General features: G+C 49.5%; 3 pseudogenes; 1 reads left to right on the top strand and 2 right to left on the bottom strand.

Annotated features, from left to right (window-relative positions):
* Positions 1-137, bottom strand: LOC146039995 (U2 spliceosomal RNA; annotated as a pseudogene).
* A 17344-nt stretch (positions 138-17481) lies between these two features.
* Positions 17482-17611, bottom strand: LOC146039964 (U2 spliceosomal RNA; annotated as a pseudogene).
* A 6586-nt stretch (positions 17612-24197) lies between these two features.
* Positions 24198-24314, top strand: LOC146039909 (5S ribosomal RNA; annotated as a pseudogene).
* The last annotated feature ends 562 nt before the right edge of the window (positions 24315-24876 follow it).

Raw genomic sequence — 24876 nt, forward strand, 5'->3', positions numbered from 1 at the left:
ATGAGGTTTCCGGTTCCTCAGCTTAGTAGCAAGGTGCTTAGTCCAACCTTTCTCTATTCTTCTGCCAGGGGATGGTCCAGACCCACTGATAAGAACAGATACTAGACTTGATCTTAGCCAAAAGGCCGAGAGGTGATATTACACTGTCAAAACACAGAGTAAAGGCAGTATAAACTTAGTCAATGGGTAACTGCAGGGGTGGCGGGTATTAATATACATATACATACCACATGAAAAGCCTGTGTTTGTCCCTCTGTACCACGTAGGACTGTAGGAGACCTCACAGGCATATTGCTTCCTTTGATTAAAAACCATGCCATGATGAGGCTGCTGCTGCTGTCCTCCATGGCCTAGGAAGCATGTAATGAGCTCCACCAATCAGAGTTCAGCACAAACCGCTCTGCCTCTGCCCTCCTGTTCAAAGTGTCATGGGACTTAGTCAACTCCCAATAATAAAATAGGAGAATGGTACAGCGCTGTGTTCAATATTAAATTCAAATTTTTATTAAAATAATTTCACAATATTAGTTAAATCAATGTGGCCAACATTGGGACAAACAAGACTTACAAACATAAAGTGGACTCTCCCCTCAAAGAAATATATAGAAGATCCTTTGAACTCAGTCAATGGTTAGCAGCATGCAACTTGGTTATAATCAATAGGGGTTAGTATTGTTTTAAAAGTTAGTGGTATTAGCCTCTTGATTAATTGCCGGTATTTGTTTATGAAAGTGCACAATCATTAGAGTCAATACTTAAGTTTGTATCCAGATGGGCAAACGGGGTCCGGTCTGCAGTCTCCAACCAAACCTCTCCGACCGCTGAATGTTTGGTGCGGTTCTTGCTGGGATGGTATGGTGGCTCTGTAGGGTGGCAGCCTCTCTCCCCAATCCTTATCCTCTACGCGTTTCTCCGCCTTGGACTGTCAGCGGCTTCCTCAGGAGGTGTGTAGCCTTTAGTTACATCCACGTTTTTTTATAGCCGTCACTTCCGCTATTTTGCATTTGGTGCATGCGTACATCTTAGCGGGTAGCGCCTCGATTTCAGGTCTGTTGCCGCAAAGTCATATCCGGCTGTATATTATTGGACCTCTATTTTGGTGTCGGGCGCGTCTCCGTGTACGGCGCGTCTCCATGTACGTGCGTCACAGCGGGCCAAGCCTCGTTTTGGTGCTGGCTTATTCAAGCCTCAGTGTTGGATTCTGTTGATGTGTATCCATAGTTACGGGAAATACGTACGGAGATGTCAGAAACACTCCGTGGTTAGCTTTTCTTTATTCAAAGATTTTAATCTGAGACGGCCTCGTAAGGCACTTATTTATTCACTCTTGTGGTCTGCTGCGACTAGTGTGTTACTTAGATGGCTACAGGTAACATATATTCTTTAAGTTAACTCCCAATAATACACTGCACACTTGTGCAGTCAGTGTGCCTTGGCACCCGATGCTCAGCACCATTAATCATTGTCACATTGGCAGATAGGTGAAGCTGCAGCAAAAAAAAAAATAAAACATGCCGACCTAGCTAGAAGGGGGCCCAGGGGTACTGACCCACTTTGCCCCCCTTAATCCGGCCCTGGGGGGCAGGCAATCCCCCATCCCGGTGGCTGCTGAATTACAGATTAACCTCTCCACAATTAAGCGCTGGTGACAAAAACAAATACCCCGATTACTATTGTGAATTATTTTCCAGTCATTTCATTTGTTTTTTTTTATGGCTGCTATTTATGGACACACTTTATTGTCCTAACCATTTGATGGCTCTTCATTTATAATTCCACACAGTGCATAAACTTTGCTCTTGTTTTACAACTGTGCCACCTGTTGGCTTAACTTTTTATATCACACTGTTTGTGTGATGCAATGTGGTTATGGAATCAGTGAAAAAGTGTCAGGGCCAGGGGCAAATGCAGGATTTTTAGAGGGGGGTTTCCAAAAATATATATATATATATATATATATACTAGGTGATTCATCGCGCCCTACGGGCGCTCTTCACACCGTCGTAAGGGGCTGCGCCCCCTTAATTTGTGAACGTTTGTATATGAGAAATATGGTTAGAATTGTATGAAAGATGCCCTGTATTGCAACTTAGGTGTCCGCTAATCGCGGGAGGGGGGGTCGTGGAGGGTGCCGCGAATTGCAGGAGGGGGGGTCGCGGGGGGTGCCGTGAATTGCAGGAGGGGGGGTTGTGGGGGGGGTGGATGCTGCGAATCGCGGGAGGGGAGGGATTGCAGAGAATCGCGGGAGGGGGGTTACGGGGGCGGGGGTTGCGGCGAATCATGGTAGGGGGGGTGTGCCGTGAATCACGGGAGGGGGGGTCACGGGGTGGGGTGCCGAGAATCGCGGGGGGGTGTGTGTGCCGTGAATCGCGGGAGTGGGGGTTCAGGGGGGGTGTGACGCGAATCGCCACAAGAAAAAATCAACACAGAAAGGTCAACACATGTAAATGTTGACAAAGTGTGGCACTTCATTGGTGTCCATGTCGACACATGAGAATGAATATAAAAACATTCAAAAAATGAAAAAAAAAACTTCAAAAACTCATGTCAACCTTTTTCATTGTCGACCATAGCCATGTCAGTGTTTTCCATGTGCAATTTAATTCTGGAGCTGCCGCGAATCGCGGGGGGGGGGGTGCCGCGAATTGCGGTAGGGGGGGTCGCGGGGGTGGGTGCCGCGAATCGCGGGAGGGGGGGTTACGGGGCGGGGGTTGCGGCGAATCATGGGAGGGGGGGTCGCGGGGGTGTGCCGTGAATCACGGGAGGGGGGGTCACGGGGTGGGGTGCCGAGAATCGCGGGGGAGGTGTGTGTGTGTGTGCCATGAATCGCGGGAGTGGGGGTGGGGGGGGGGGATGTGACGCAAATCGCCACAAGAAAAAATCAACACAGAAAGGTCAACACATGTAAATGTTGACATAAGTGTGGCACTTCATTGGTATCCATGTCGACACATGAGAATGAATATGAAAATATTCAAAAAATGAAAAAAAAAACTTCAAAAACTCATGTCAACCTTTTTCATTGTCGACCATAGCCATGTCAGTGTTTTCCATGTGCAATTTAATTCTGGAGCTGCCGCGAATCACGGGGGGGTGCCGCGAATTGCGGGAGGGGGGGTCGCGGGGGTGGGTGCCGCGAATCGCGGGAGGGCGGGGTTCACAGGGGTTCCGGTGGGGGGTTGCCGCGAATTGCAGGAGGTGTGGGGTCACGGGGGTTGCCGCGAATCGCGGGAGGGGGGGTTGCGGGGGGTGTGACGCGAATCGCCACAAGAAAAAATCAACACAGAAAGGTCAACACATGTAAATGTTGACATAAGTGTGCCACTTCATTGGTGTCCATGTCGACACATGACAATGAATATGAAAAAATTTTAAAAATTTAAAATAAATCTTCAAAAACTCATGTCAACCTTTTTCATTGTCGACCATAGCCATGTCAGTGTTTTGCATGTGCCATTTAATCCTGGGGCTGCTGCGAATTGCGGGGGGGGGGGGGGTGCCGCGAATCGCAGGAGGGGGGTCGCAGGGGGAGTGCCGCCCCGAATTGCGGGAGGGGTCGTGGGGGAGTTCTTTTTGCAGCGAATCGCGGGAGGGGGGGTCGCGGGGGGTGTTTTTGCTGCGAACCGCGGTAGGGGGGGTCGCGGATGAGCGGGTGTTTTTGCCGCGAATCGCGGGAGGCGCGCGGGGGGGGGAGGTTTTGCCGCAAATCGCGGGAGGGGGGCGCTCACCTGGTGGCTGTGGAGTAGCAGTGCTGGGCAACATGGGAAGGCAGTGGGTGTCTGGCACTGTCTGTGGGCTCACTGGGCTGGTTCTCTGTCACATACCTCCCAACATGACCCTCTCCAGGAGGGACACAATGCTCTGTTTCTAGACTTCCCCTTAATGTATGATTGCCATCACCTGTTTTAAACAGGTTAATTTCTCAGAAAGGTGTTCAGCACAGATGAAGGCAATCACACATTAAGAGGAAAGTCCAGGAACAGAGCGTTATAGACACAGACACCCACTTTGAGTGACAGATGTAGCCAAATATATAAGAGATACCGACCCTGGAATTCCGGAATGGAAAATCCAGACAGGGTCTCCGTGAGTAACATAACACTCTCCCCCCTACCCAGGGCCGGTGTAAGGCTTCTCAGCACCCTAGGCAAAACTTCAACCTACTGCGCCCCCACCTCAATACTGCCACCAATACCAACCACTTAAGGCATACTTGCCTAACATTCCAGAATAGCAGGGAGGCACCCAAAAAATGGGTGGTCCACCCAGCACCCCGGGAAAGTGGCCAAGTCCCCTGGAGGCCCCCCTTTGAAATCCACAATAGAGTAATAGAAGGAGGAGGGGGCAGCAAAGTAGGGAACAGGGACGTGTGGTGAGGTAAATGGCTAAAGAGTCCCTGGCAAGTACCAGAGCCAGATTTGCACACAATATATGAGCCATGGGGTACATGCCGGCATTATACACATGTGCACAGGGGCGGATTGGGAATTAAAACCAGCCCGGGAAATATCTTGAAGCAGCCCTAATGGGGGTGTGTGTAGCATTGTGGGGGTGTGGCCTATTTCAACGAGGCCACACCCCATTTTTGCTGCTGTGGGGGCATGGCTAGTTGCTCTCCGAGCTGCTTGCTGTGTCCCCAGCCCCTCAGGCTACAGAATAGGTGCATGGGAGGGGGGACGCAGGGTGGTGTAGAATGATGGGAGGGGAGATGCAGGGTGGCTGAGGACGAAGGGAGGGAGGACGTATGCCGGGTGGCATAGGACCAGTGGCGTCACTAGGGTTGGTGTCACCCGGTGTAGGAACTCATGGTGTCACCCCTCCCCCCCCGCCAACTTTCTGGAAGACAGAGAATGGATGCTTGTACGCGCCGGAGGCGTGCCAAAAAATTGGGGGTGTGGCCTATCAGAAGGGGGCGTGGTCTGTACCATGATTGTACTGTGTACCTGCAGATTACACATTTTAGCAAACTATACCCATTACACATGACGTAATGCCAATTACACATAATGCGGCACACGTGATGCCAGTTACACATTACGCCCCACACCGCAATGCTAATTACACGATACACTGCATTCTGTGATGCTAATTACACATTATGCCGCACACCTTGATACCCATTACACCCCACACTGTGATGGCAATTACCCAATGCTCCCCACACCGTAATGCCCATTACACTGCACAATGTGATGTCCATTAAACATATGCCCCCACAGTGCCAGATACACATATGCCCCCACAGTGCCAGATATGCCCCCACAGTGCCAGATATCATATGCGCCACACATATGCCCCCACAGTGCCAGATATCATATGCCCCCACAGTGCAACACATATGCCCCAGTGCCAGATGTGCCCCCACTAGGGTGGCCAATCCCGGGATCGGGATCGGCGGGATCCCGGGATTTGGCCCCAAAATGTCCGGGATTTCAATCCCGGGATTGGAGTATCCAATCCCGGGATTTTGGGATTAGACTGCGCATGCGCAGTCTAATGCCTGTCAGCTTCTGAGCACCCGCTCAGAAGCTGCCCGGCTGTTCCCGACCCCGGCGTGCGGCCTGCGCAGCGTGACCTCTGACCGTCACGCTGCGCAGGCCAGCGTCCTGCTACAGAGGACCGCTCCCGGCCGACTCCTAGCCTCCCCTCCTGGTGCCGCCGCTACCTGCCCGGAGGCAGGCAAGCATCACCGCAGCGCCGCTGTCTGCCCCGCTCTCGCCAGCCTGTAAGTAAATCTGCACCCCCGCAACGCTGCTCTGCCATGCTCCCGGCTGCCACACACCTGCCCGCCCATATAGGGGTGGACAGGGTGTGTTTTTCTTTTAGGGATGCCAATCCCGGGATCCCGAGAATCCCGGGATTGAGCATTTTTCAATCCCGGAATCCGGGATTGAAAAAATGCCCCGGGATTGGCATCCCTAGCCCCCACAGTGCAACACATATGCCCCAGTGCCAGATATGCCCCCACAGTGCAACACATATGCCCCAGTGCCAGATATGCCCCCACAGTGCAACACATATGCCCCAGTGCCAGATATGCCCCCACAGTGCAACACATATGCCTCAGTGCCAGATATGCCCCCACAGTGCAACACATATGCCCCAGTGCCAGATATGCCCCCACAGTGCAACACATATGCCCCAGTGCCAGATATGCCCCCACAGTGCAACACATATGCCCCAGTGCCAGATATGCCCCCACAGTGCAACACATATGCCCCAGTGCAACACATATGCCCCCACAGTGCAACACATATGCCCCCACAGTGCAACACATATGCCCCCAGTGCCAGATATGCCCCCACAGTGCAACACATATGTCCCAGTGCCACATATGCCCCCACAGTGCAACACATATGCCCCAGTGCCAGATATGCCCCCACAGTGCAACACATATGCCCCCACAGTGCAACACATATGCCCCGGTGCCAGATATGCCCCCACAGTGCAACACATATGTCCCAGTGCCACATATGCCCCCACAGTGCAACACATATGCCCCAGTGCTAGATATGCCCCCACAGTGCAACACATATGCCCCCAGTGCCAGATATGCCCCCCACAGTGCAACACATATGTCCCAGTGCCAGATATGCTCCCACAGTGCAACACATATGCCCCAGTGCTAGATATGCCCCCACAGTGCAACACATATGCCCCCAGTGCCAGATATGCCCCCCACAGTGCAACACATATGTCGTAGTGCCAGATATGCCCCCCACAGTGCAACACATATGTCCCAGTGCCAGATATGCCCCCACAGTGCAACACATATGCCCCGGTGCCAGATATGCCCCCAGTGCCAGATATGCCCCCACAGTGTAACTTACTGTTGTCCCCTGCCGCCGCTGCTTGCTTCTTCCCTGGGGAGGGGAGCGCATCTTCTGTCTCTCCTGCCCCTCCGTCTTCTATCTCGTGGGCTGGCTCCTGACTGGCTGCCAGCCCGCGAGCTCTGATTGGTGTCTGTGTCACAGTGACACAGGGAGGGGAAGGAGAGACGCGTGATGCGCTCCCCTCCGAACGCTATCAGCAGTGGCGGGGCGGCGGAGGCCACGCCCCTGCCACTTACATATGCGCGCATGCGCATTTACAAGTTTTAGGGGAATTAGTTATGGGGGTACGGGGTACCGGCAGTATATCTTTTACCGGTACGCCATACTGCCATACTTGCACCACTGGTGTCACCCCACTTACTGGTGACACCCTGTGCGGGTCGCCCCCCGCACCTGCCTAGTGACGCCACTGCATAGGTGGACGCAGATTGTGAGGGGGCATGGTGGCACAGGATGCAGTGTAGGAGGGGGAATGCAGAGTGACAGAGAATGCAGGGAGGGGAGTCGCAAAGTGGTAGAGGATACAGTGGCGTTGGTTGCATGGTGGCAGAGGATACAGGGAGGGGGGACGCAGGGTGGCGTTGGATGTAGGGTGACAGAGGGGAGACACAGAGTGGCATAGGATGTGGGTTTGCGGAGGATTCAGGTAGGCAGGGGGAAGCAGGGTGGCGTATATACATTATACATATGCCACACACCGTGATGCCCATTATACATATGTCACACACCGTGATGCCCATTATACATATGTCACACACCGTGATGCCCATTATACATATGTCACACACCGTGATGCCCATTATACATATGTCGCACACCGTGATGCCCATTATACATATGCCGCACACAGTGATGCCCATTATACATATGCCGCACACAGTGATGCCCATTATACATATGTCGCACACAGTGATGCTCCATTATACATATGTCGCACACCGTGATGCTCCATTATACATATGCCGCACACAGTGATGCCCATTATACATATGCCCCACACCTGGATGCTCCATTATACATATGCCGCACACCGTGATGCTCCATTATACATATGCTGCACACCGTGATGCTTATTATACATATGCCCCACACCGTGATGCTCCATTATACATATGCCGCACACCGTGATGCCCATTATACATATGCCCCACACCTGGATGCTCATTATACATATGCCACACACCGTGATGCTCCATTATACATATGCCGCACACCGTGATGCCCATTATACATATGCCACACACCGTGATGCTCCATTATACATATGCCGCACACCGTGATGCTCCATTATACATATGCCCCACACCTGGATGCTCATTATACATATGTCACACACCGTGATGCTCCATTATACATATGCCGCACACCGTGATGCTCCATTATACATATGCCGCACACCGTGATGCCCATTATACATATGCCGCACACCGTGATGCCCATTATACATATGCCGCACACCGTGATGCCCATTATACATATGCCGCACACCGTGATGCTCCATTATACATATGCCGCACACCGTGATGCCCATTATACATATGCCGCACACCGTGATGCCCATTATACATATGTCGCACACCGTGATGCCCATTATACATATGTCGCACACCGTGATGCCCATTATACATATGCCGCACACCGTGATGCCTATTATACATATGCCACACCGTGATGCTCCATTATACATATGCCACACCGTGATGCTCCATTATACATATGTCGCACACCGTGATGCCCATTATACATATGCCACACCGTGATGCTCCATTATACATATGCCACACCGTGATGCTCCATTATACATATGTCGCACACCGTGATGCTCCATTATACATATGCCGCACTCCGTGATGCCCATTATACATATGTCGCACACCGTGATGCTCCATTATACATATGCCGCACTCCGTGATGCCCATTATACATATGCCACACCGTGATGTCCATTATACATATGCGACACACCGTGATGCTCCATTATACATATGCCACACACTGTGATGCCATTATACATATACCGCACACCGTGATGCCCATTATACATATGCGACACACCGTGATGCCCATTATACATATGTTACACACCATGATGCTCCATTATACATATGCCACACACATGATGCCCATTATTCATATGCCACACACCATGATGCTCCATTATACATATGCCACACACCGTGATGCCCATTATACATATGCCGCACACCGTGATGCCCATTATACATATGTCGCACACCGTGATGCCCATTATACATATGCCGCACACCGTGATGCCCATTATACATATGTCACACACCGTGATGCCCATTATACATATGCCACACCGTGATGTCCATTATACATATGCGACACACCGTGATGCTCCATTATACATATGCCACACACCGTGATGCCATTATACATATACCGCACACCGTGATGCCCATTATACATATGCGACACACCGTGATGCCCATTATACATATGTTACACACCATGATGCTCCATTATACATATGCCACACACATGATGCCCATTATACATATGCCACACACCATGATGCTCCATTATACATATGCCACACACCGTGATGCTCCATTATACATATGCCACACACCGTGATGTTCATTATACATATGTCACACACATGATGCCCATTATACATATGTCACACACCGTGAGGCTCTATTATACATATGTCACGCACCGTGATGCCCATTATACATATGCCATTGATACACCGCTCACCAGAGTAGGTGAGCGGGCTGTCTGCGAGGTGGGGGACTGGATGTGGCTGGAACAGCTGAAACGCTGCTTTGAGTTGAGCAGCGTGTCAGCTCTTCCAGCCACATCCAGTCCCCCACTGCGCTGACAGCCCGCCAACCTCTTATGCTGAGAGTGGCTGTCCGTTGTTGCAGCCATATAGCATCCCTTCCCACGCCCTTAGCAGCAGAATGGACTTACATGGCGGGGGGTGGCAGAAAGATGCACAGACCCACAGACCCACAGACACGGTGACTGTGAACCTGCTCTCAAAACAAAAGGCAGGGCGCACGGCTTTAGTGATTGGCAGGGCGCGCACTTGCAGTGACTGGCTGCCGGGCGGCCACTGCACAATGATTGGGTCCCGGCGGCCGCTGCAGTGATTGGCTTACAGCGGCTCACAGGCGCTGCTCAGTGCGTCCTCGGGGACCCCTTCAGTTTGAAAAACGGAGTCCCCGGTGACCATTTTATGGTAAATAGCACGTATTTGCGAACCCTGATACTTATACACATAACGCCAGCAGTAGTAACGATACTTATACACATAACACCCACGGTAGTAACAATACTTATACACTTAATGCCCACAGTAGTAACAATGCTTATACACATAACGCCAGAAGTAGTAACAACGCTTGTACACGTAATGCCTACAGTAATAACAATGCTTATACATGTAATGCCCGCAGTAGTAACGATACTTATACACATACTGTAACGTCAGCAGTAATAACGATACATATACACATAATGCCCACAGTAGTAACACTTATACACATGATGCCCACAGTATTAACAACGCTTATACACATAATGCCCACAGTAGTAACAATGCTTATACATGTAATGCCCGCAGTAGTAACGATACTTATACACAACGCCAGCAGTAGTAACAATACTTATACACATAACGCCAGCAGTAGTAACAACGCTTGTACACGTAATGCCCACAGTAGTAACAACACTTATACACATGATGCCCACAGTAGTAACAACACTTATACACATAACGCCCGCAGTAGTAATGACACCTATACATGTAATGCCCACAGTAGTAACAACACTTATACACATGATGCCCACAGTAGTAACAACACTTATACACATGATGCCCACAGTAGTAATGACACCTATACATGTAATGCCCACAGTAGTAACAACACTTATATAAATGATGCCCACAGTAGTAACGATACTTTTACACATAATGCCCGCAGTAGTAATGACACCTATACATGTAATGCCCACAGTAGTATCGATGTTTATACATGTAACGCCCACAGTAGTAACAATACTTATACACATAATGCCCACAGTAGTAACAACACTTATCCACATAATGCCCACAGTAGTAACGATACTTATACACATAATGCCCGCAGTTGTAACAATACTTATACACATAATGCCCACAGTAGTAACGATACTTTTACACATAATGCCCGCAGTTGTAATGACGCCTATACATGTAATGCCCACAGTGTGGCTGGGTTGTGGGTGAAGGAACTTGCACGGCAGGAGGGTTGAGTGGGCGGTCGGCTGAGTAGGGTGCTGTGTAGGCGGCTGAGTGCATCATCGCCGCAGCCATGCTTTGGGGCCCCTGAGAACGCCGGGGCCCGGGTCAGCTGTACCCTTTCACCCTCCCTGTTGCCAGGCCTGAGTACATCCCCCACCCCCATAGGCAGACATGTCACGTAATCAGATCCCCCTCCAGCACAGCCCCCAGTCCCCCCAACAAATAGGCAGACTTGTCACATATTCCCATGCCCCAGGCCCTCCAGAACAGCCCCCCCATAGGCAGACATGTTACATACCCCTCCAGCACAGCCCCTATAGACAGACATGGGTGGGGGGGGATCTGAATGTCACATGTCTGCCTATGGGGGGGCTGAGCTGGAGGGGGATCTGAGTTGTCACAGTGAGTCTGTCTGCCCTAATGTCACAGACCCCCTTCCCCCTCATGTGCAGGAATGTCACACACACAGATTCCCCTCCACCAAAGCCTACACTGTAACTGGCACATGCAGGGAGATTTATTCCCCATGTCCCTCACACTCAGCGACAGAGGTGAGTGTCTCTCTCTCCCCTTACACCCCCCCCCCCTTCCCCCCTCATTCCCTAACAAGGTTGCCAACCAGTGTCCCCAGAGCCCACAGTGTGACTCACATTATAATTCTTTCTGGAAGATGAGAAGCCCGGCCACAGCGCTGCTGCTCCTCGTCTCTCTTCCCTCTCAGGCTGACGTCATCAGTCTGAGAGGTGCTCCCCCTGGCTGCCAGCGGCTGTATCTGCAGCTCATTGCAGCAGCAGCAGCAGGGAGGAGGGAGCCGGACGGAACGAAGCACACGCAGCCATCTTCATTGAGGGCACAGTGCCGCGGCCCAGAACGTAGATGCCGCGGCAGCCCAGTGAGGTAGGCGGCCCATTCTGACTTAAAAGGTGGCGGCCCACCGGGAAACGGCCCGGTTTCCCGGTGGGCCAATCCGCCCCTGCATGTGCAGCAGTATATACTGCTGGAGATTCACTGAGTTTTGATAAGAGATGTGCAGGAAAGGTAGCCAGGTGAGGCACTGCCTCACCTGCCATAGACTTTTTACTCCAGAGTTTTGACTATGAAAAATTATTAAAATAATAAAAATAAGATTTTTTAAATATATTCTTTGTATTTTTTACATACTTTATCAATTCAAAATGCTGGCATATACGCTTGTATGACAGGAAAGGCTGTGCCTGACCTGCCTCACCCCACCGCACACCACTGGTTGGGAAGTATGCCTCAAGGGAAAGTATGGAGGTGAGGTCTTAAGGCCCCCACATACAGCACGATATTCAGGCATTTTCTGAGCGATTCTAACAAATTGCTCAGAAAATGCCTGAAGATGCATGTAAATTGCTGTGTATATAGCCCACACAGCGATTTACATGCGCGCACCCGCCGTTCTGAATCTGTCCAAGATTCAGAACGGACGGGCTGTACAATTCAGAGCAGTCGCTCAGAAAGCTCCTGCTCATCTCCCGCATGTGTGGCTGCGGGCAGATGAGCAGGGCCGAGCGACTGCGGACGCCGCAGACCCGCCGCACCCCGCGCCGCAGAACCCGCCGCCGCCACCCCTGACCCCCCTCCCCCACCAGCAGTAGCACCCATCGCCACCCCCACCTCACCTCTCCTCTCGGCGGCAGCGGGGCGGCAGCGCGGCGGAAATGTATAAAAAAAAAAATTTAAATTTCAAAATGGCCGCGGCCAGCCAATCACGGCTCGCCGCGTCATTGCCCCGCCCCCTAGAGCTGGCTATATTAGCCAGCTCGAGACGGGGTAGGGGCAGTCAGTCCGACGGCGGAGAAGGAGAGAAGAGCTCCTGAAGTCCTGGGAGGCGCGGCCAATGCAAAAGAGCTTAAAAGGCCGCCGCCCCCAGGTGAAGAACACAGATGAAGAGGCAGAAGCCCTAGGAGGCGGCAGCCATGCAAAAGAGCTTAGGCGGCTGCCGCCCCCAGGTGAAGATGCCGCAGAAGCCCTGGGGGGCTGAGCTCCCCTGGGTGAAAAAAGAAGAATCAGATTAATAAAATACTTTAAAACCAGTGTTTGTGTGTTTTATTTTAATATTTCCTTTACAGGGGGGCTATAGGTACCGGCGGGCCTTTAATGCCCCACATGCTGGTACCTGTGGTTCTCCCAAGTACCAGCATGTGGGGCAGGCTTGCTGGGACCTGTAGTCCTACTGTAAAAGACAATATTACTGTTAAACAAGCTATCAACCCTGCACCCACCGCCCAGGGGTGCAGGGGATAGCCCCAGGCTGCAGCCCAGGCCTGGGGTGCCCTGGAGAGGGGGGACCCCCTTATTTGGGGGGTCCCCACCTCCCCAAAAACTCCCGGCCTGGGCTGACTAGTTAGGGTGGGTAATGCTTTGGCCAGGGGACACCATCAAGCGTGTCCCCTGGCTATGGCATTACACCCCCTGCTAGTGGAGCCTGGTGCTGGTCTCCAAAATACAGGGGACCCCTATTTATTTTGTCCCCTGTATTTTGGAAACCAGGGCCAGCTCAAGAGCCTGGTGCTGGTCCCCAAAATCCAGGGGACCCCACGCACTTTTGTCCTCTGGATTTTGGGAACCAGGACCACTCAAAAAGCCCAGGGCTGGTCATGCCTGGGGGGGACCCCATGCCATTTTTTTTATTTTACAAAATGATTGTCTGTATGACAGGACGAGACGCTGGACCCCGGACTTGGTAAGTATTTTTTTTTTTATGTCCGTTCCCACTGTACCACCAATGTTTAAAAGTTTGCATATGGGGGGGTCGGTCGGTGCAGAAGGAACCACTAGCCACCAATGATTAACTTTTTTGGGGGGGGGGGGGGCAATATTAGGGGGAGGTGAAAGAATACTTATTAAAGAGTAATAAGTAATGTTCAGTAATAATAAAAATTTTATGATGAAGTACTTCACTTTCTGTGACAGATTTGAAATCTCCCGTGCTGAATCTCCCAATTTGAATCTCTGACACAAATCTCTCTGTATGTGGCTCATTGTCTGAAATGAGCCACAAGAGTGAAATCTCTTGAGCTGAATCTCCCGTTATGTATCTCTGGCACACATCTCTGCGTTTGTAGGGCCCTTTAGAGGTTCCACAGCAGACATCTGCACTAAGTACAACAAGGATCCTCATAGACATCCTTGATTTTTTTGATAGGTAGACTTGGTGGCGCGCCCCCCCCCCCCCATCCCCCCCCCAGATCCTGGCGCCCTAGGCAGCTGCCTAAAGCTATTTACTATAACTAAAAGGAGTGTCACAGGCAAAATGTTTTGGAAGTTGGATATAGGTTATAAATTAGAGAAAACCAACATAACACCTCATAATCTGAAAAGATTCGTATAGGGTACTTGGTTGGTGGTGCTCCCAAAATAGTTCAGCAAAGTAACTGAATTAGAGTGGATGTCTAAAGAAAGACGTAGGAAGAACACTAAGGCTTTTTGGGGCACACTTTAGTAATAATCAAATCAGTGAAAAAATGTGAGAAATGGGTGAAATAAAATCTAACCTTTATTTCTTAATATTTAAAATATATACATAGATATACACGTCACAAAAAATAAGTTGCAAAGAGAATAATCACCATTAATATTGGTCATAATATTGCATCAATTAGGATATATATAGGACAACAGAGTTCTAAAGTGTATTGCACAACATCATTCAGATAGGCGAAAATGTTTGCAGGGAGTTTCCCAGTGTCAAATGATTTAATAATATTATGATCAAGACAAAATATATAATGACATAGGCATCCAGTGCACCAATTCAAATATTTAAAATGATTCTTGATCCGGACCCTGGAGTATATGATATACTGTACTGCAAAGTACTAGGAGTGTTATTGACAGGAAATGTCTTCAATGCGATGTCAGTCACAGATTGGGTGGTTATAGAGATGTAACAAAGTTTTTAGGATAGGGGAATGCTCGTTGTAAGCATTTGCTGCTTCTGCTGTCTAGATGCGAATACAGCACTGGATATTCCCTGGTGGTCTCCCAAGAGGTACTGAATAAGCCAGTCACTGCTTAGCTGCTGAGTTCGGATGGGATCAGGTGGCACAGCGATGTATGGCAGTATATATCAACAGATGAGAGAGCCTCAGAATGTTACTAGGAGCCATATGTCACTGCTTTCCCCTGGTGTCACCCAGGTGAATGAGAGAGTGAGCGAGTCCAGTTGATAGATGGTAGAAGGTTGGAACGAGTAAAGGATGGAGCTATGGTACACAGGAGAAAGATATATATGTGCCCACTGCTTGGGTATTAGTGGATTGTAACCACTGTGCCAGTAATGGAAAATACTGTGCACCGTAGTACATGCAAGGGTGAGTAGGATCTTTATGATCAGTGGATTAATGTGTATGCTCAATGATTATATAATCGGTATTGGCATCACATATATCAAATCCAAGACAACACAGCAGAGAGATTTAACCAAAACAGCATCGGAAGGAAAAGGTTATACATAAACCAAAATGAATCCTTTAATAGTTTAATAAAGCAGTGGCAAAAAGTGTATGAGCAGGATATTTAAGTCCGTTGTAGGGTTTAAACTCAGGCATAAAACACTATGTTGATAAATCTAAATGGTTGCCAATAACTCGCAACACAGTGTCACCATGTGTGTGCCTGTAATTAAATAAATAAATGTGTATCTCTCAGTGGTGTAAGCGCTACACCTCCACAATATGTATGTGGTGTGGGGAGATGGTTAAAAGCGGAGACACAGATTGTACATGAGCCTGTGATTAAATGGACAGATGTATTTCTCTCCAAGGTGAGCACGCTAAAGCTCCACAATGTGTGCGTGATGTGGGGAGATAGTTTAATGCAGTGACACAGGTTAACCTACACAAATACAGCACTAAATCCCGACAGATTGTCAACATGTGTAGGGACCTATGATTAAATGGACAGATGCATTTCTCTCAATGGTGAGCACGCTACACCTACACAATATGTGTGTGGTGCAGAGAGAGAATGAAGAATAACCTGCAAGTGTACAGATATATAAATAATTGCTGACCTTTAGAGAAGATGTCAATGGCGCGGGAGATAGCGCAAAATCTGAGTACTAATGCTCAGTGCCAGTCTCTCAGCCGGAGTGCAGGCATAGAGCCCGATGCGTGTATATGCAGAGTCTGTGCGTGTTGGGTTCTGCCGCCAGGGATTGAGCAGGCTTACAGGAGGGTGACTGATTGGTGATAGATGACGGGTCCGTATGGCTGGGTTGCCCTGACGTCCAAAAAGACACGTTTGAAAAAAACTCAGGAGCCCGAGGTGTGCTCCCTACCACCAGTGCTGTGCCTAAACACGTGCAAAGGTTGCCGTGCGATCTCCCGATGGAGACGGGCCCCGTTTTTCCCCTAACCCCTCTCAACCATAAGGCCGAAGAGGGGAAAATAGGGAATGGTGGGTCCTCTTCGCCGAAGCTTAGCGAGACCCTCTTTCCCCAACCCCCGGAAGGGTTAGGACAGTGGGTCCTCCACACCCGAAGGTTTGGAGAGACCCTCAGTGGACTTCCCTCCACCTTGCGGCTCGGGGTCGTCCTCGGGGGGACCTCAGCTCTCCCCAAAAGGCGAGAGCTTTGGCACATTGGGGAAATGGAAGGCCCGTAAGGGTCGACCACACTACGCAAAAAAACGTGACAAAACTACAAAAAACAAGGAATGTGAAAAGTGACGAACGTGAGGGGGAAGAGAAAGAAATAATAAAGATACCCTAGCCAGAAGGCCAGGGTGGGGGTGTGAAAAATTGTCCTACCCCATCCAAAAGGATGAGGTAAGGACGTGCAGCGCTACCTGAAGGGAAGTGCGCAGTGCAAGTGCTTACTAGTGCATGGTGATTTTGGGATCACCCGTGCATGTTCGGCACCCCCGAGTTTCCCCGGGGGCACAGTGCAGCCTCGGACTCCAAGCAACTGACCGATCAGCGTCCGACCAAGGTTTTTCTGTTCCCATCGTAGGGCATTTTCCAGCCCCTGGCATGGGAATGGGTACTCCACTGGGCTTTTCGACTGACTCCCTTAGGGGCTGCGACCCCCTCGGAAGAGCAATCTACTAAGTCTCAGTGTTTCTCTGATCCCAAGGTTAAGGTACTAAGCTGGGCCTTTCGCGGTCTCCCCATCAGAGGCTACGAACCTCTGGAACAGGAGCCATCTACTCAGTCCCAGCCTTTCTCCGCTCCCTGGGAATGGATACTAGACTGAGCCTTTCGCTGTCTCATCCTTCGGGGGCTACGAACCCCGTCAAGAGAGTCAAACTACTAGGCCCAGTGTTTCTCCCCCCCTCTTACCAGTGGATTTACGGAAACAACACCTCCTACCAAAGGCAGAGGTGAAGGTACTCAGCCAGACTTTTCACCACTCCCAGGCAAAAAAGGTCCCTCCGCCCATCAGAGCAGCTACTCAGTCCAGCCTTTCTCTATTCTCTGCCAGAGGCCAGTCCATACCCACTGATAAGAACAGATACTACACTTGATCTTAGCCAAAAGGCCGAGAAGCGATCGTGTTTCGCCGCAATTTGGCTTGTTCACCGTGATGTGACTGAGTGGTGATTCCCTGATTGAATAAAAGAAGGAGGCTGGCCAATCGGCATGTTAGAGGCATGATAGACATGTTAGTAGTCCAATGAGCCGAAGGATCTGTTAATACAGATAAGGCTGAGTCCTACTAATGAGGTAATGGACACACCTGATGGATAAGGCTAATTTCCTTGATTGTGAAAGGAGAGAATTAATTAAGGTTGGACCGATAACTGGTCATAGCTAAAAAATATATGGGCAAGCGATACTTGTATTATATGGGTGAATTGATGTTGGCTGGAAATGGTAAATACCTTTGTATTAATTAGGTCCCATACAATTGGCGAATGCAAAAATAATTTATGGCAGTGCATAGCCTAGGAAGTTGGTGATTTAATAAAGTAGTGAATAGTTGAATTAACAGTATGTAATTACTAAATTTTAAATGGGAATGGTCATTAAAAGGGGGCGTGGTCACGGGTCCGCGATTAGGCCACGCCCCCGAATTTGCCTAAGCCCGGTCAGCGATGGCTATCCTGCTCCTGCTCAGGGCCGCCGAGAGGCAGGGGGGCGGGTACATTTTACCTGGGCCCGGGCCTGCCAGGGGGGCCCGGGTCCCGACACACACACACGAAAAAAATTTTTTAAAAAGGGGGCGTGGTCACGGGTCCGCGATTAGGCCACGCCCCCGAATTTGCCTAAGCCCGGTCAGCGATGGCTATCCTGCTCCTGCTCCAAGTTCCTGGTTCAAAAGGTAATGCCGCCTGCAATGTATGGCTATGGACAGGGGGAATAGACAAAAAGTGTGTGTGTGTGTGTGCGTGTGTGTGTAACAGGCTGTGTATGTATGGATATATGTGTGTGTAACAGGCTATGTGTGTGTGTGTGTGTGTGTGTGTGTGTGTGTGTGTAACAGGCTTTTTATATATGTGTGTGTGTGTGTGTAACAGGGTATGTGTCTGTGTGTGTGTGTGTAACAGGCTTTGTATATGTGTGTGTGTGTGTGTGTGTGTAACAGGCTGTGTATGTATGTATATATGCATACCCTCCAACTGTACCGATTTAGCCGGTACAGTACCGTTTTTAAATTGTCTGTACCGGCTAAATCATAGTGTACCGAATGTACCGGATTTTGGGATCCCGTGCTGGTGTCAGTGCGGTCGGGTGGGCACTGGCGCTGTATCGCCATTGCGGGTCGGGTGGGCACTGGCACAACAAACAAGCTGGGCCACAGAACGGTAACTCCTGCTGCTTCAGTGTTGCCGCCTTCTCCTCCTCCCCCCGCACGCCCGGGACCGATGCGAGCTTCAGCCGCTGTGCGTGTGCTACGTCGCTTGCTCTGAATGACACCCAGGCCAGTGCAGGAAGGGAAACGCCGCTCAGTCAGTATAATAGTGCTTTCGGTACAACTACATGTGTGGGTGTATCGGTTAGTTTCTCGTCGTGGAAATGATCCTTCACTGCAGCCAGCCACTCTTCTCCCTGTGCTGCCTGTGCACACGGCAGCACAGGGAGAAGAGTGGCTGGCTGCAGTGAAGACGACTGACTGAGCGTGAGCGGCACTTCCCTTCCTGCACTGGCAAAGCAAGCGACGTAGCACACGCGCGGCGGCTGAAGCTCGCACCGGTCCCGGGCGTGCGGGGGGAGGAGGAGAAGGCAGATGAACTGCACTGCTGGCCACTTGGAGCTGGGGATCCACTATAGTGGTGCTGTCAGCAGATGGGGAACTGTAGAATATCACATCCGATGCTGGCTGAAAGGGGAGGTTCACAAGCAACAGGACCAGTGACACCATCAGCAGAGGTAACCTGGGTAGTGGGTACATATACATGCATGGGGTTGGGGTGTAGTAGTTTGTGCACAGTTCACATTCAGAAAGGGGACGTGGCTGCACCGTTTTTTTTTTTACCATGACCACGCCCCCTTGTTAATGGCCATGCCCTCTTTCTGAATGTGTACCGATTTCCTATCTTCAAATGTTGGAGGGTATGTATATGTGTGTGTGAAAGGCTATGTGTGTGTGTGTGTGTAACAGGCTATGTATGTGTGTGTGTGTGTGTGTAAAAGGCTATGTATGTATATGTGTGTGTGTAGCAGGCTGTGTATGTATGTATATATATGTGTGTGTGTGTGTGTGTGTGTGTGTGTGTGTGTAACAGGCTATGTGTGTGTGTGTGTGTGTGTGTGTGTGTGTAACAGGCTATGTATGTATGTCTATATGTGTGTGTGTAACAGGCTATGTGTGTGTGTGTGTGTGTGTGTGTGTAACAGGCTTTGTATATATGTGTGTGTGTGTGTGTGTGTGTGTGTGTTACAGGCTATGTTCTGTATGTGTGAAGGAACAGGCTGTGTATGTATATATGTGTGTGTGTGTGTGTGTGTGTGTGTAACAGGCTATGTGTGTGTGTGTGTAACAGGCTATGTGTGTGTGTGTGTGTGTGTGTGTGTGTGTGTAACAGGCTATGTATGTATATGTGTTTGTGTAACAGGCTATGTATGTATATGTGTGTGTGTAACAGGCTTTGTATATATATATGTGTGTGTGTGCGTGTGTGTGTAACAGGCTTTGTATGTATGTATATATGTGTGTATGTGTGTAACAGGCTATGTATGTATATGTGTGTGTAACAGGCTATGTATGTATATGTGTGTGTGTGTGTGTGTGTGTGAGACAGGCTATGTACTGTATGTGTGAAGGAACAGGCTATGTGTGTGTGTAACAGGCTATGGCCCTCATTCAGGTTGGTTCACTCCCCCGCACGCTCACACAGGGGAGCGATGTTGTGCATGTGCAGCCACTTTGTGTGAGCGGGTGCGGCAAACCGATTATTTGCCGCCCCGATCGCATGCAGCAGTGTGGACGGAAGCGTGGGGTGGTGGATATGGGTTGCGCCGATGGGAACTTCCATGACGTGGGTGCCGGGGGAGGGCAGCTGATGTCACCGGATGTCAGCTGCCCACCCTCTTCTCGTACAGGAGCGCCACAGATCTAAGACAGCAGAGACTGACTTAGATCTGCGAGCACTTGAGAAATCATTTGATGGTCGGCGACCGCACTGCCCAGCACACAAGCTGCAAATCGATGATTATGTAAAACATCTGTTCGCATGCGTGAAATCTGAGGTATTTAGATGACCCGCAAAGCTGCAAATTTTGCAGCTTTGCGGTCAATCAGAATGACCTCCAATGTGTGTGAAGGGAACAGGCTACATGGGGCCCATTTATGACGGATCATATATGGAATGCGATCTGGGTGGGACCATACTACCCAGGATCACATGAGATTAAAGAGGTTTCATGGACACAATCCCCCTCTCCCTCCAGGTGCACATACCGCTGGCCATCACAATGCATCTGCTCTTGGCGCCGGATCTGTAGCTTTGGGGGACACAGCAGATACCGGCAGCTCAGCTCGGCGATACTGCAAGTAGTGGCATCTGCTGCTTCTTGCCAGCAGGTTGAAAGAACTGTTGCCGCTTTCCCTACTGCGTGTGTGAGCTTGGGATCCTTATACTCCAGAGGCGGCGCTTCAAATGGGGATGATCGTGCCAGCCACAGATCTTGGAGAGAGGAGCCGTGGGCTGGCCACCCCTGCTGTATGGCATAGGGGTCTGGGCAGCGCAGGGGGGCAGAGGGTCCCTGTGACGGATGGGCAGACAGCAGTGGGGTCCTTGCGGAGGATGGGAGCTATTACCTAGTTCCCATCGTCCGCAGGGACCCTGCCGCTATCTGCCCATCCGTGGCCACGACCCCTTACTCCCATGGGCGCAACCCATATCCACCACCCCACGCTTCTGTCCACACTGCTGCATACGAACGGGGCGGCAAGTAATCGATTTGAATTTTGGCTCATTCTGTGTAGCATAATGTGTAAGGGGCAAGTATAAGGGGTCTACTATTGTGTTGCATAAAGGGTATATGGTGTGTTACACACCCCTATATCCTTTAATGGCCACACCTCTTTTCTGTTGCTTGCCACTCCAGGGGGGCCCCGTGATGCTATTGTACCGGGGCCCAGGATTTCTCTTGGCAGCCCTGATCATAGGTCCCTACACATGTTGACAATCTGTCGGGATTTAGTGCTGTATTTGTGTAGGTGTCACTGCATTAAACTATCTCCCCACATCACGCACACATTGTGGAGCTTTAGCGTGCTCACCTTTGAGAGAAATACATCTGTCCATTTAATCACAGGCTCATGTACAATTTGCCAATTTGTCAGGATTTATCGCTATATGTGTGTAGGTTAATCTGTGTCTCTGCTTTTAACCATCTCCCCACACCACATACATATTGTGGAGGTGTAGCGCTTACACCACTGAGAGATACACATTTATTTATTTAATTACAGGCACACACATGGTGACACTGTGTTGCGAGTTATTGGCAACATTTAGATTTATCAACATAGTGTTTTATGCCTGAGTTTAAACATTACAACGGACTTAAATTTCCTGCTCATACACTTTTTGCCACTGCTTTATTAAACTATTAAAGGATTCATTTTGGTTTATGCAGGGGCGGATTGGGGATTAAAAGCAGCCCGGGAAATAATTTGAAGCAGCCCCAGGGGGGAGCGATACCTTTTGGCCTAGTGATATGGGGGTGTGGTCTATTTCAACGAGGTCACTCCCCATTTTTGCCGCTGTGGGGGCATGGCTAGTAGCTCACCCACACCCCACCCATTGACCCGCCCCTTGAACATCCTTATTTTTTATTTTATTTTTTACATTTGCTTCAAATCTATTCTTGATTTCGCACACGGTAATACCACATACACGTTACGTCACACACTGTAATGCCCATTACACGTTATGCCACACACTGATGCCCATTATACATTATGGCACACACCATGATGCCCATTACATGTTACGCCAAAGACGCGCACCAAAAATTTGCCCCATAATGCCTATTACACGTCACACATCCATATTATACCACATGCCATAGTGCCTATTACACATTATGCCAGGGCTCAACAATTTTTCATAAAAGAAGGACAACAGTGACAGTGCGTACCAGAGGCCATGATGCCCATTACGAGTTATGCCAGGGCTCAACAATTTTTTTAAACTAAGGACAACAGGGATAGTGCGCGTCGAAGATGCACATCAAAAATTTACACCGTAATGCTTGCTACACATCACACAACCCCCCCCCCATCCAACACACACATACTATATACACACACGCACATCCCCCCACAAATATGTTTATGCACACATCCCTCCCACACATATACTGTATATGATCACACACACACTGTATACGCACACATCCCTCCCACACACATACTGTAAATGCACACATCCCCCACACTCACATACTATATACACACATATATACTGTATATGAACACCCATACACACACACACACTGTATACGCATACATCCCCCACACACACACATACTATATACACATATATACTGTATATGAGCACACACACACACATACACTGTATATGCACACATCCCCCCGCACACACACTGCATATGAACACCCCACACACACATATACTGTATATGCACACATATACCCCCCCCACACACACACACACACATATACTGTATATGAACCCCCCCTACACACACTGTGTAAATATGTACACATCCCCCCCCACACACACACATATACTGTATATGCACACATATACCCCCCCACACATAATGTATATGAACCCCCCTACACACACACATACACACTGCATATGAACATCTTTCTCCTCCCTCCCCCTGAAAAATAATACCCGCACATGTCTCACATTCTGTTCGCCTCCAAGATATATGGCTCGGCGGCTCCCTGCTGTGATCTCTTGGGGGCGGCAGGGCCAGGCTGTGGACATGGTGCGTGGCGTCACTGGCGTGGGTAATGAAGCCACGCCCACAGTCCTCTCCCGCGGCGTCTCTCTCTCTATTAATGCTGCGCCTTCTGTCAGACAGTCCGCACGGCACAGCAGAAATAATCCAGCTGTGCCTGTGAAGGGTGTGCGGTGCGGCAGCGCAGTGCTGGCAGCTTAGTGAGCTGGCCATAAGCACTGCTGCCGGCCGGACTGACGACCTCTCAGTAACCAGGCCGGCCGGCAGTCATGACCAGCCGGCCCGACAGAGGGTAAATTGGGCCGGCCCAGCGGGATTTCTCCCGGTATCCCGGTGGCCCAATCCACCCCTGGGTTTATGTATAACCTTTTTCTTCCGATGCTGTTTTGGTTAAATCTCTCTGCTGTGTTGTCTTGGATTTGATATATGTGATGCCAATACCGATTATATAATCATTGAGCATACACATTAATCCACTGATCATAAAGATCCTACTCACCCCTGCATGTACTACGGTGCACAGTATTTTCCATTACTGGCACAGTGGTTACAATCCGCTAATACCCAAGCAATGGGCACATATATATCTTTCTCCTGTGTACCATAGCTCCATCCTTTACTCGTTCCTACCTAACTACCATCTATCAACTGGACTCGCTCACTCTCTCATTCACCTGGGTGACACCAGGGGAAAAGCAGAAGTGACATCTGTCTCCTAGTAACATTCTGAGGCTCTCTCATCTGTTGATATATACTGCCATACATCGCTGTGCCGCCTGATCCCGTCCGAACTCAGCAGCTAAGCAGTGACTGGCTGGATCAGTACCTCTTGGGAGACCACCAGGGAATATCCAGTGCTGTATTCGCATCCAGACAGCAGAAGCAGCAAATGCTTACAACGAGCATTCCCCTATCCTAAAAACTTTGTTACATCTCTATAACCACCTAATCTGTGACTGACATCGCATTGAAGACATTTCCTGTCAATAACACTCCTAGTACTTTGCAGTACAGTATATCATATACTCCAGGGTCCGGATCAAGAATCATTTTAAATATTTGAATTGGTGCACTGGATGCCTATGTCATTATATATTTTGTCTTGATCATAATATTATTAAATCATTTGAGACTGGGAAACTCCCTGCAAACATTTTCGCCTATCTGAATGACGTTGTGCAATACACTTTAGAACTCTGTTGTCCTATATATATCCTAATTGATGCAATATTATGACCAATATTAATGGTGATTATTCTCTTTGCAACTTATTTTTTGTGTGACGTGTATATCTATGTATATATTTTAAATATTAAGAAATAAAGGTTAGATTTTATTTCACCCATTTCTCACATTCTTTCACTGATTTGATTATTACTAAAGTGTGCCCCAAAAAACCTTAGTGTTCTTCCTACGTCTTTCTTTAGA

Source organism: Crinia signifera, chromosome 9, assembly GCF_055691185.1.
Source record: "Crinia signifera chromosome 9, ASM5569118v1, whole genome shotgun sequence".
Taxonomy (NCBI): domain Eukaryota; kingdom Metazoa; phylum Chordata; class Amphibia; order Anura; family Myobatrachidae; genus Crinia; species Crinia signifera.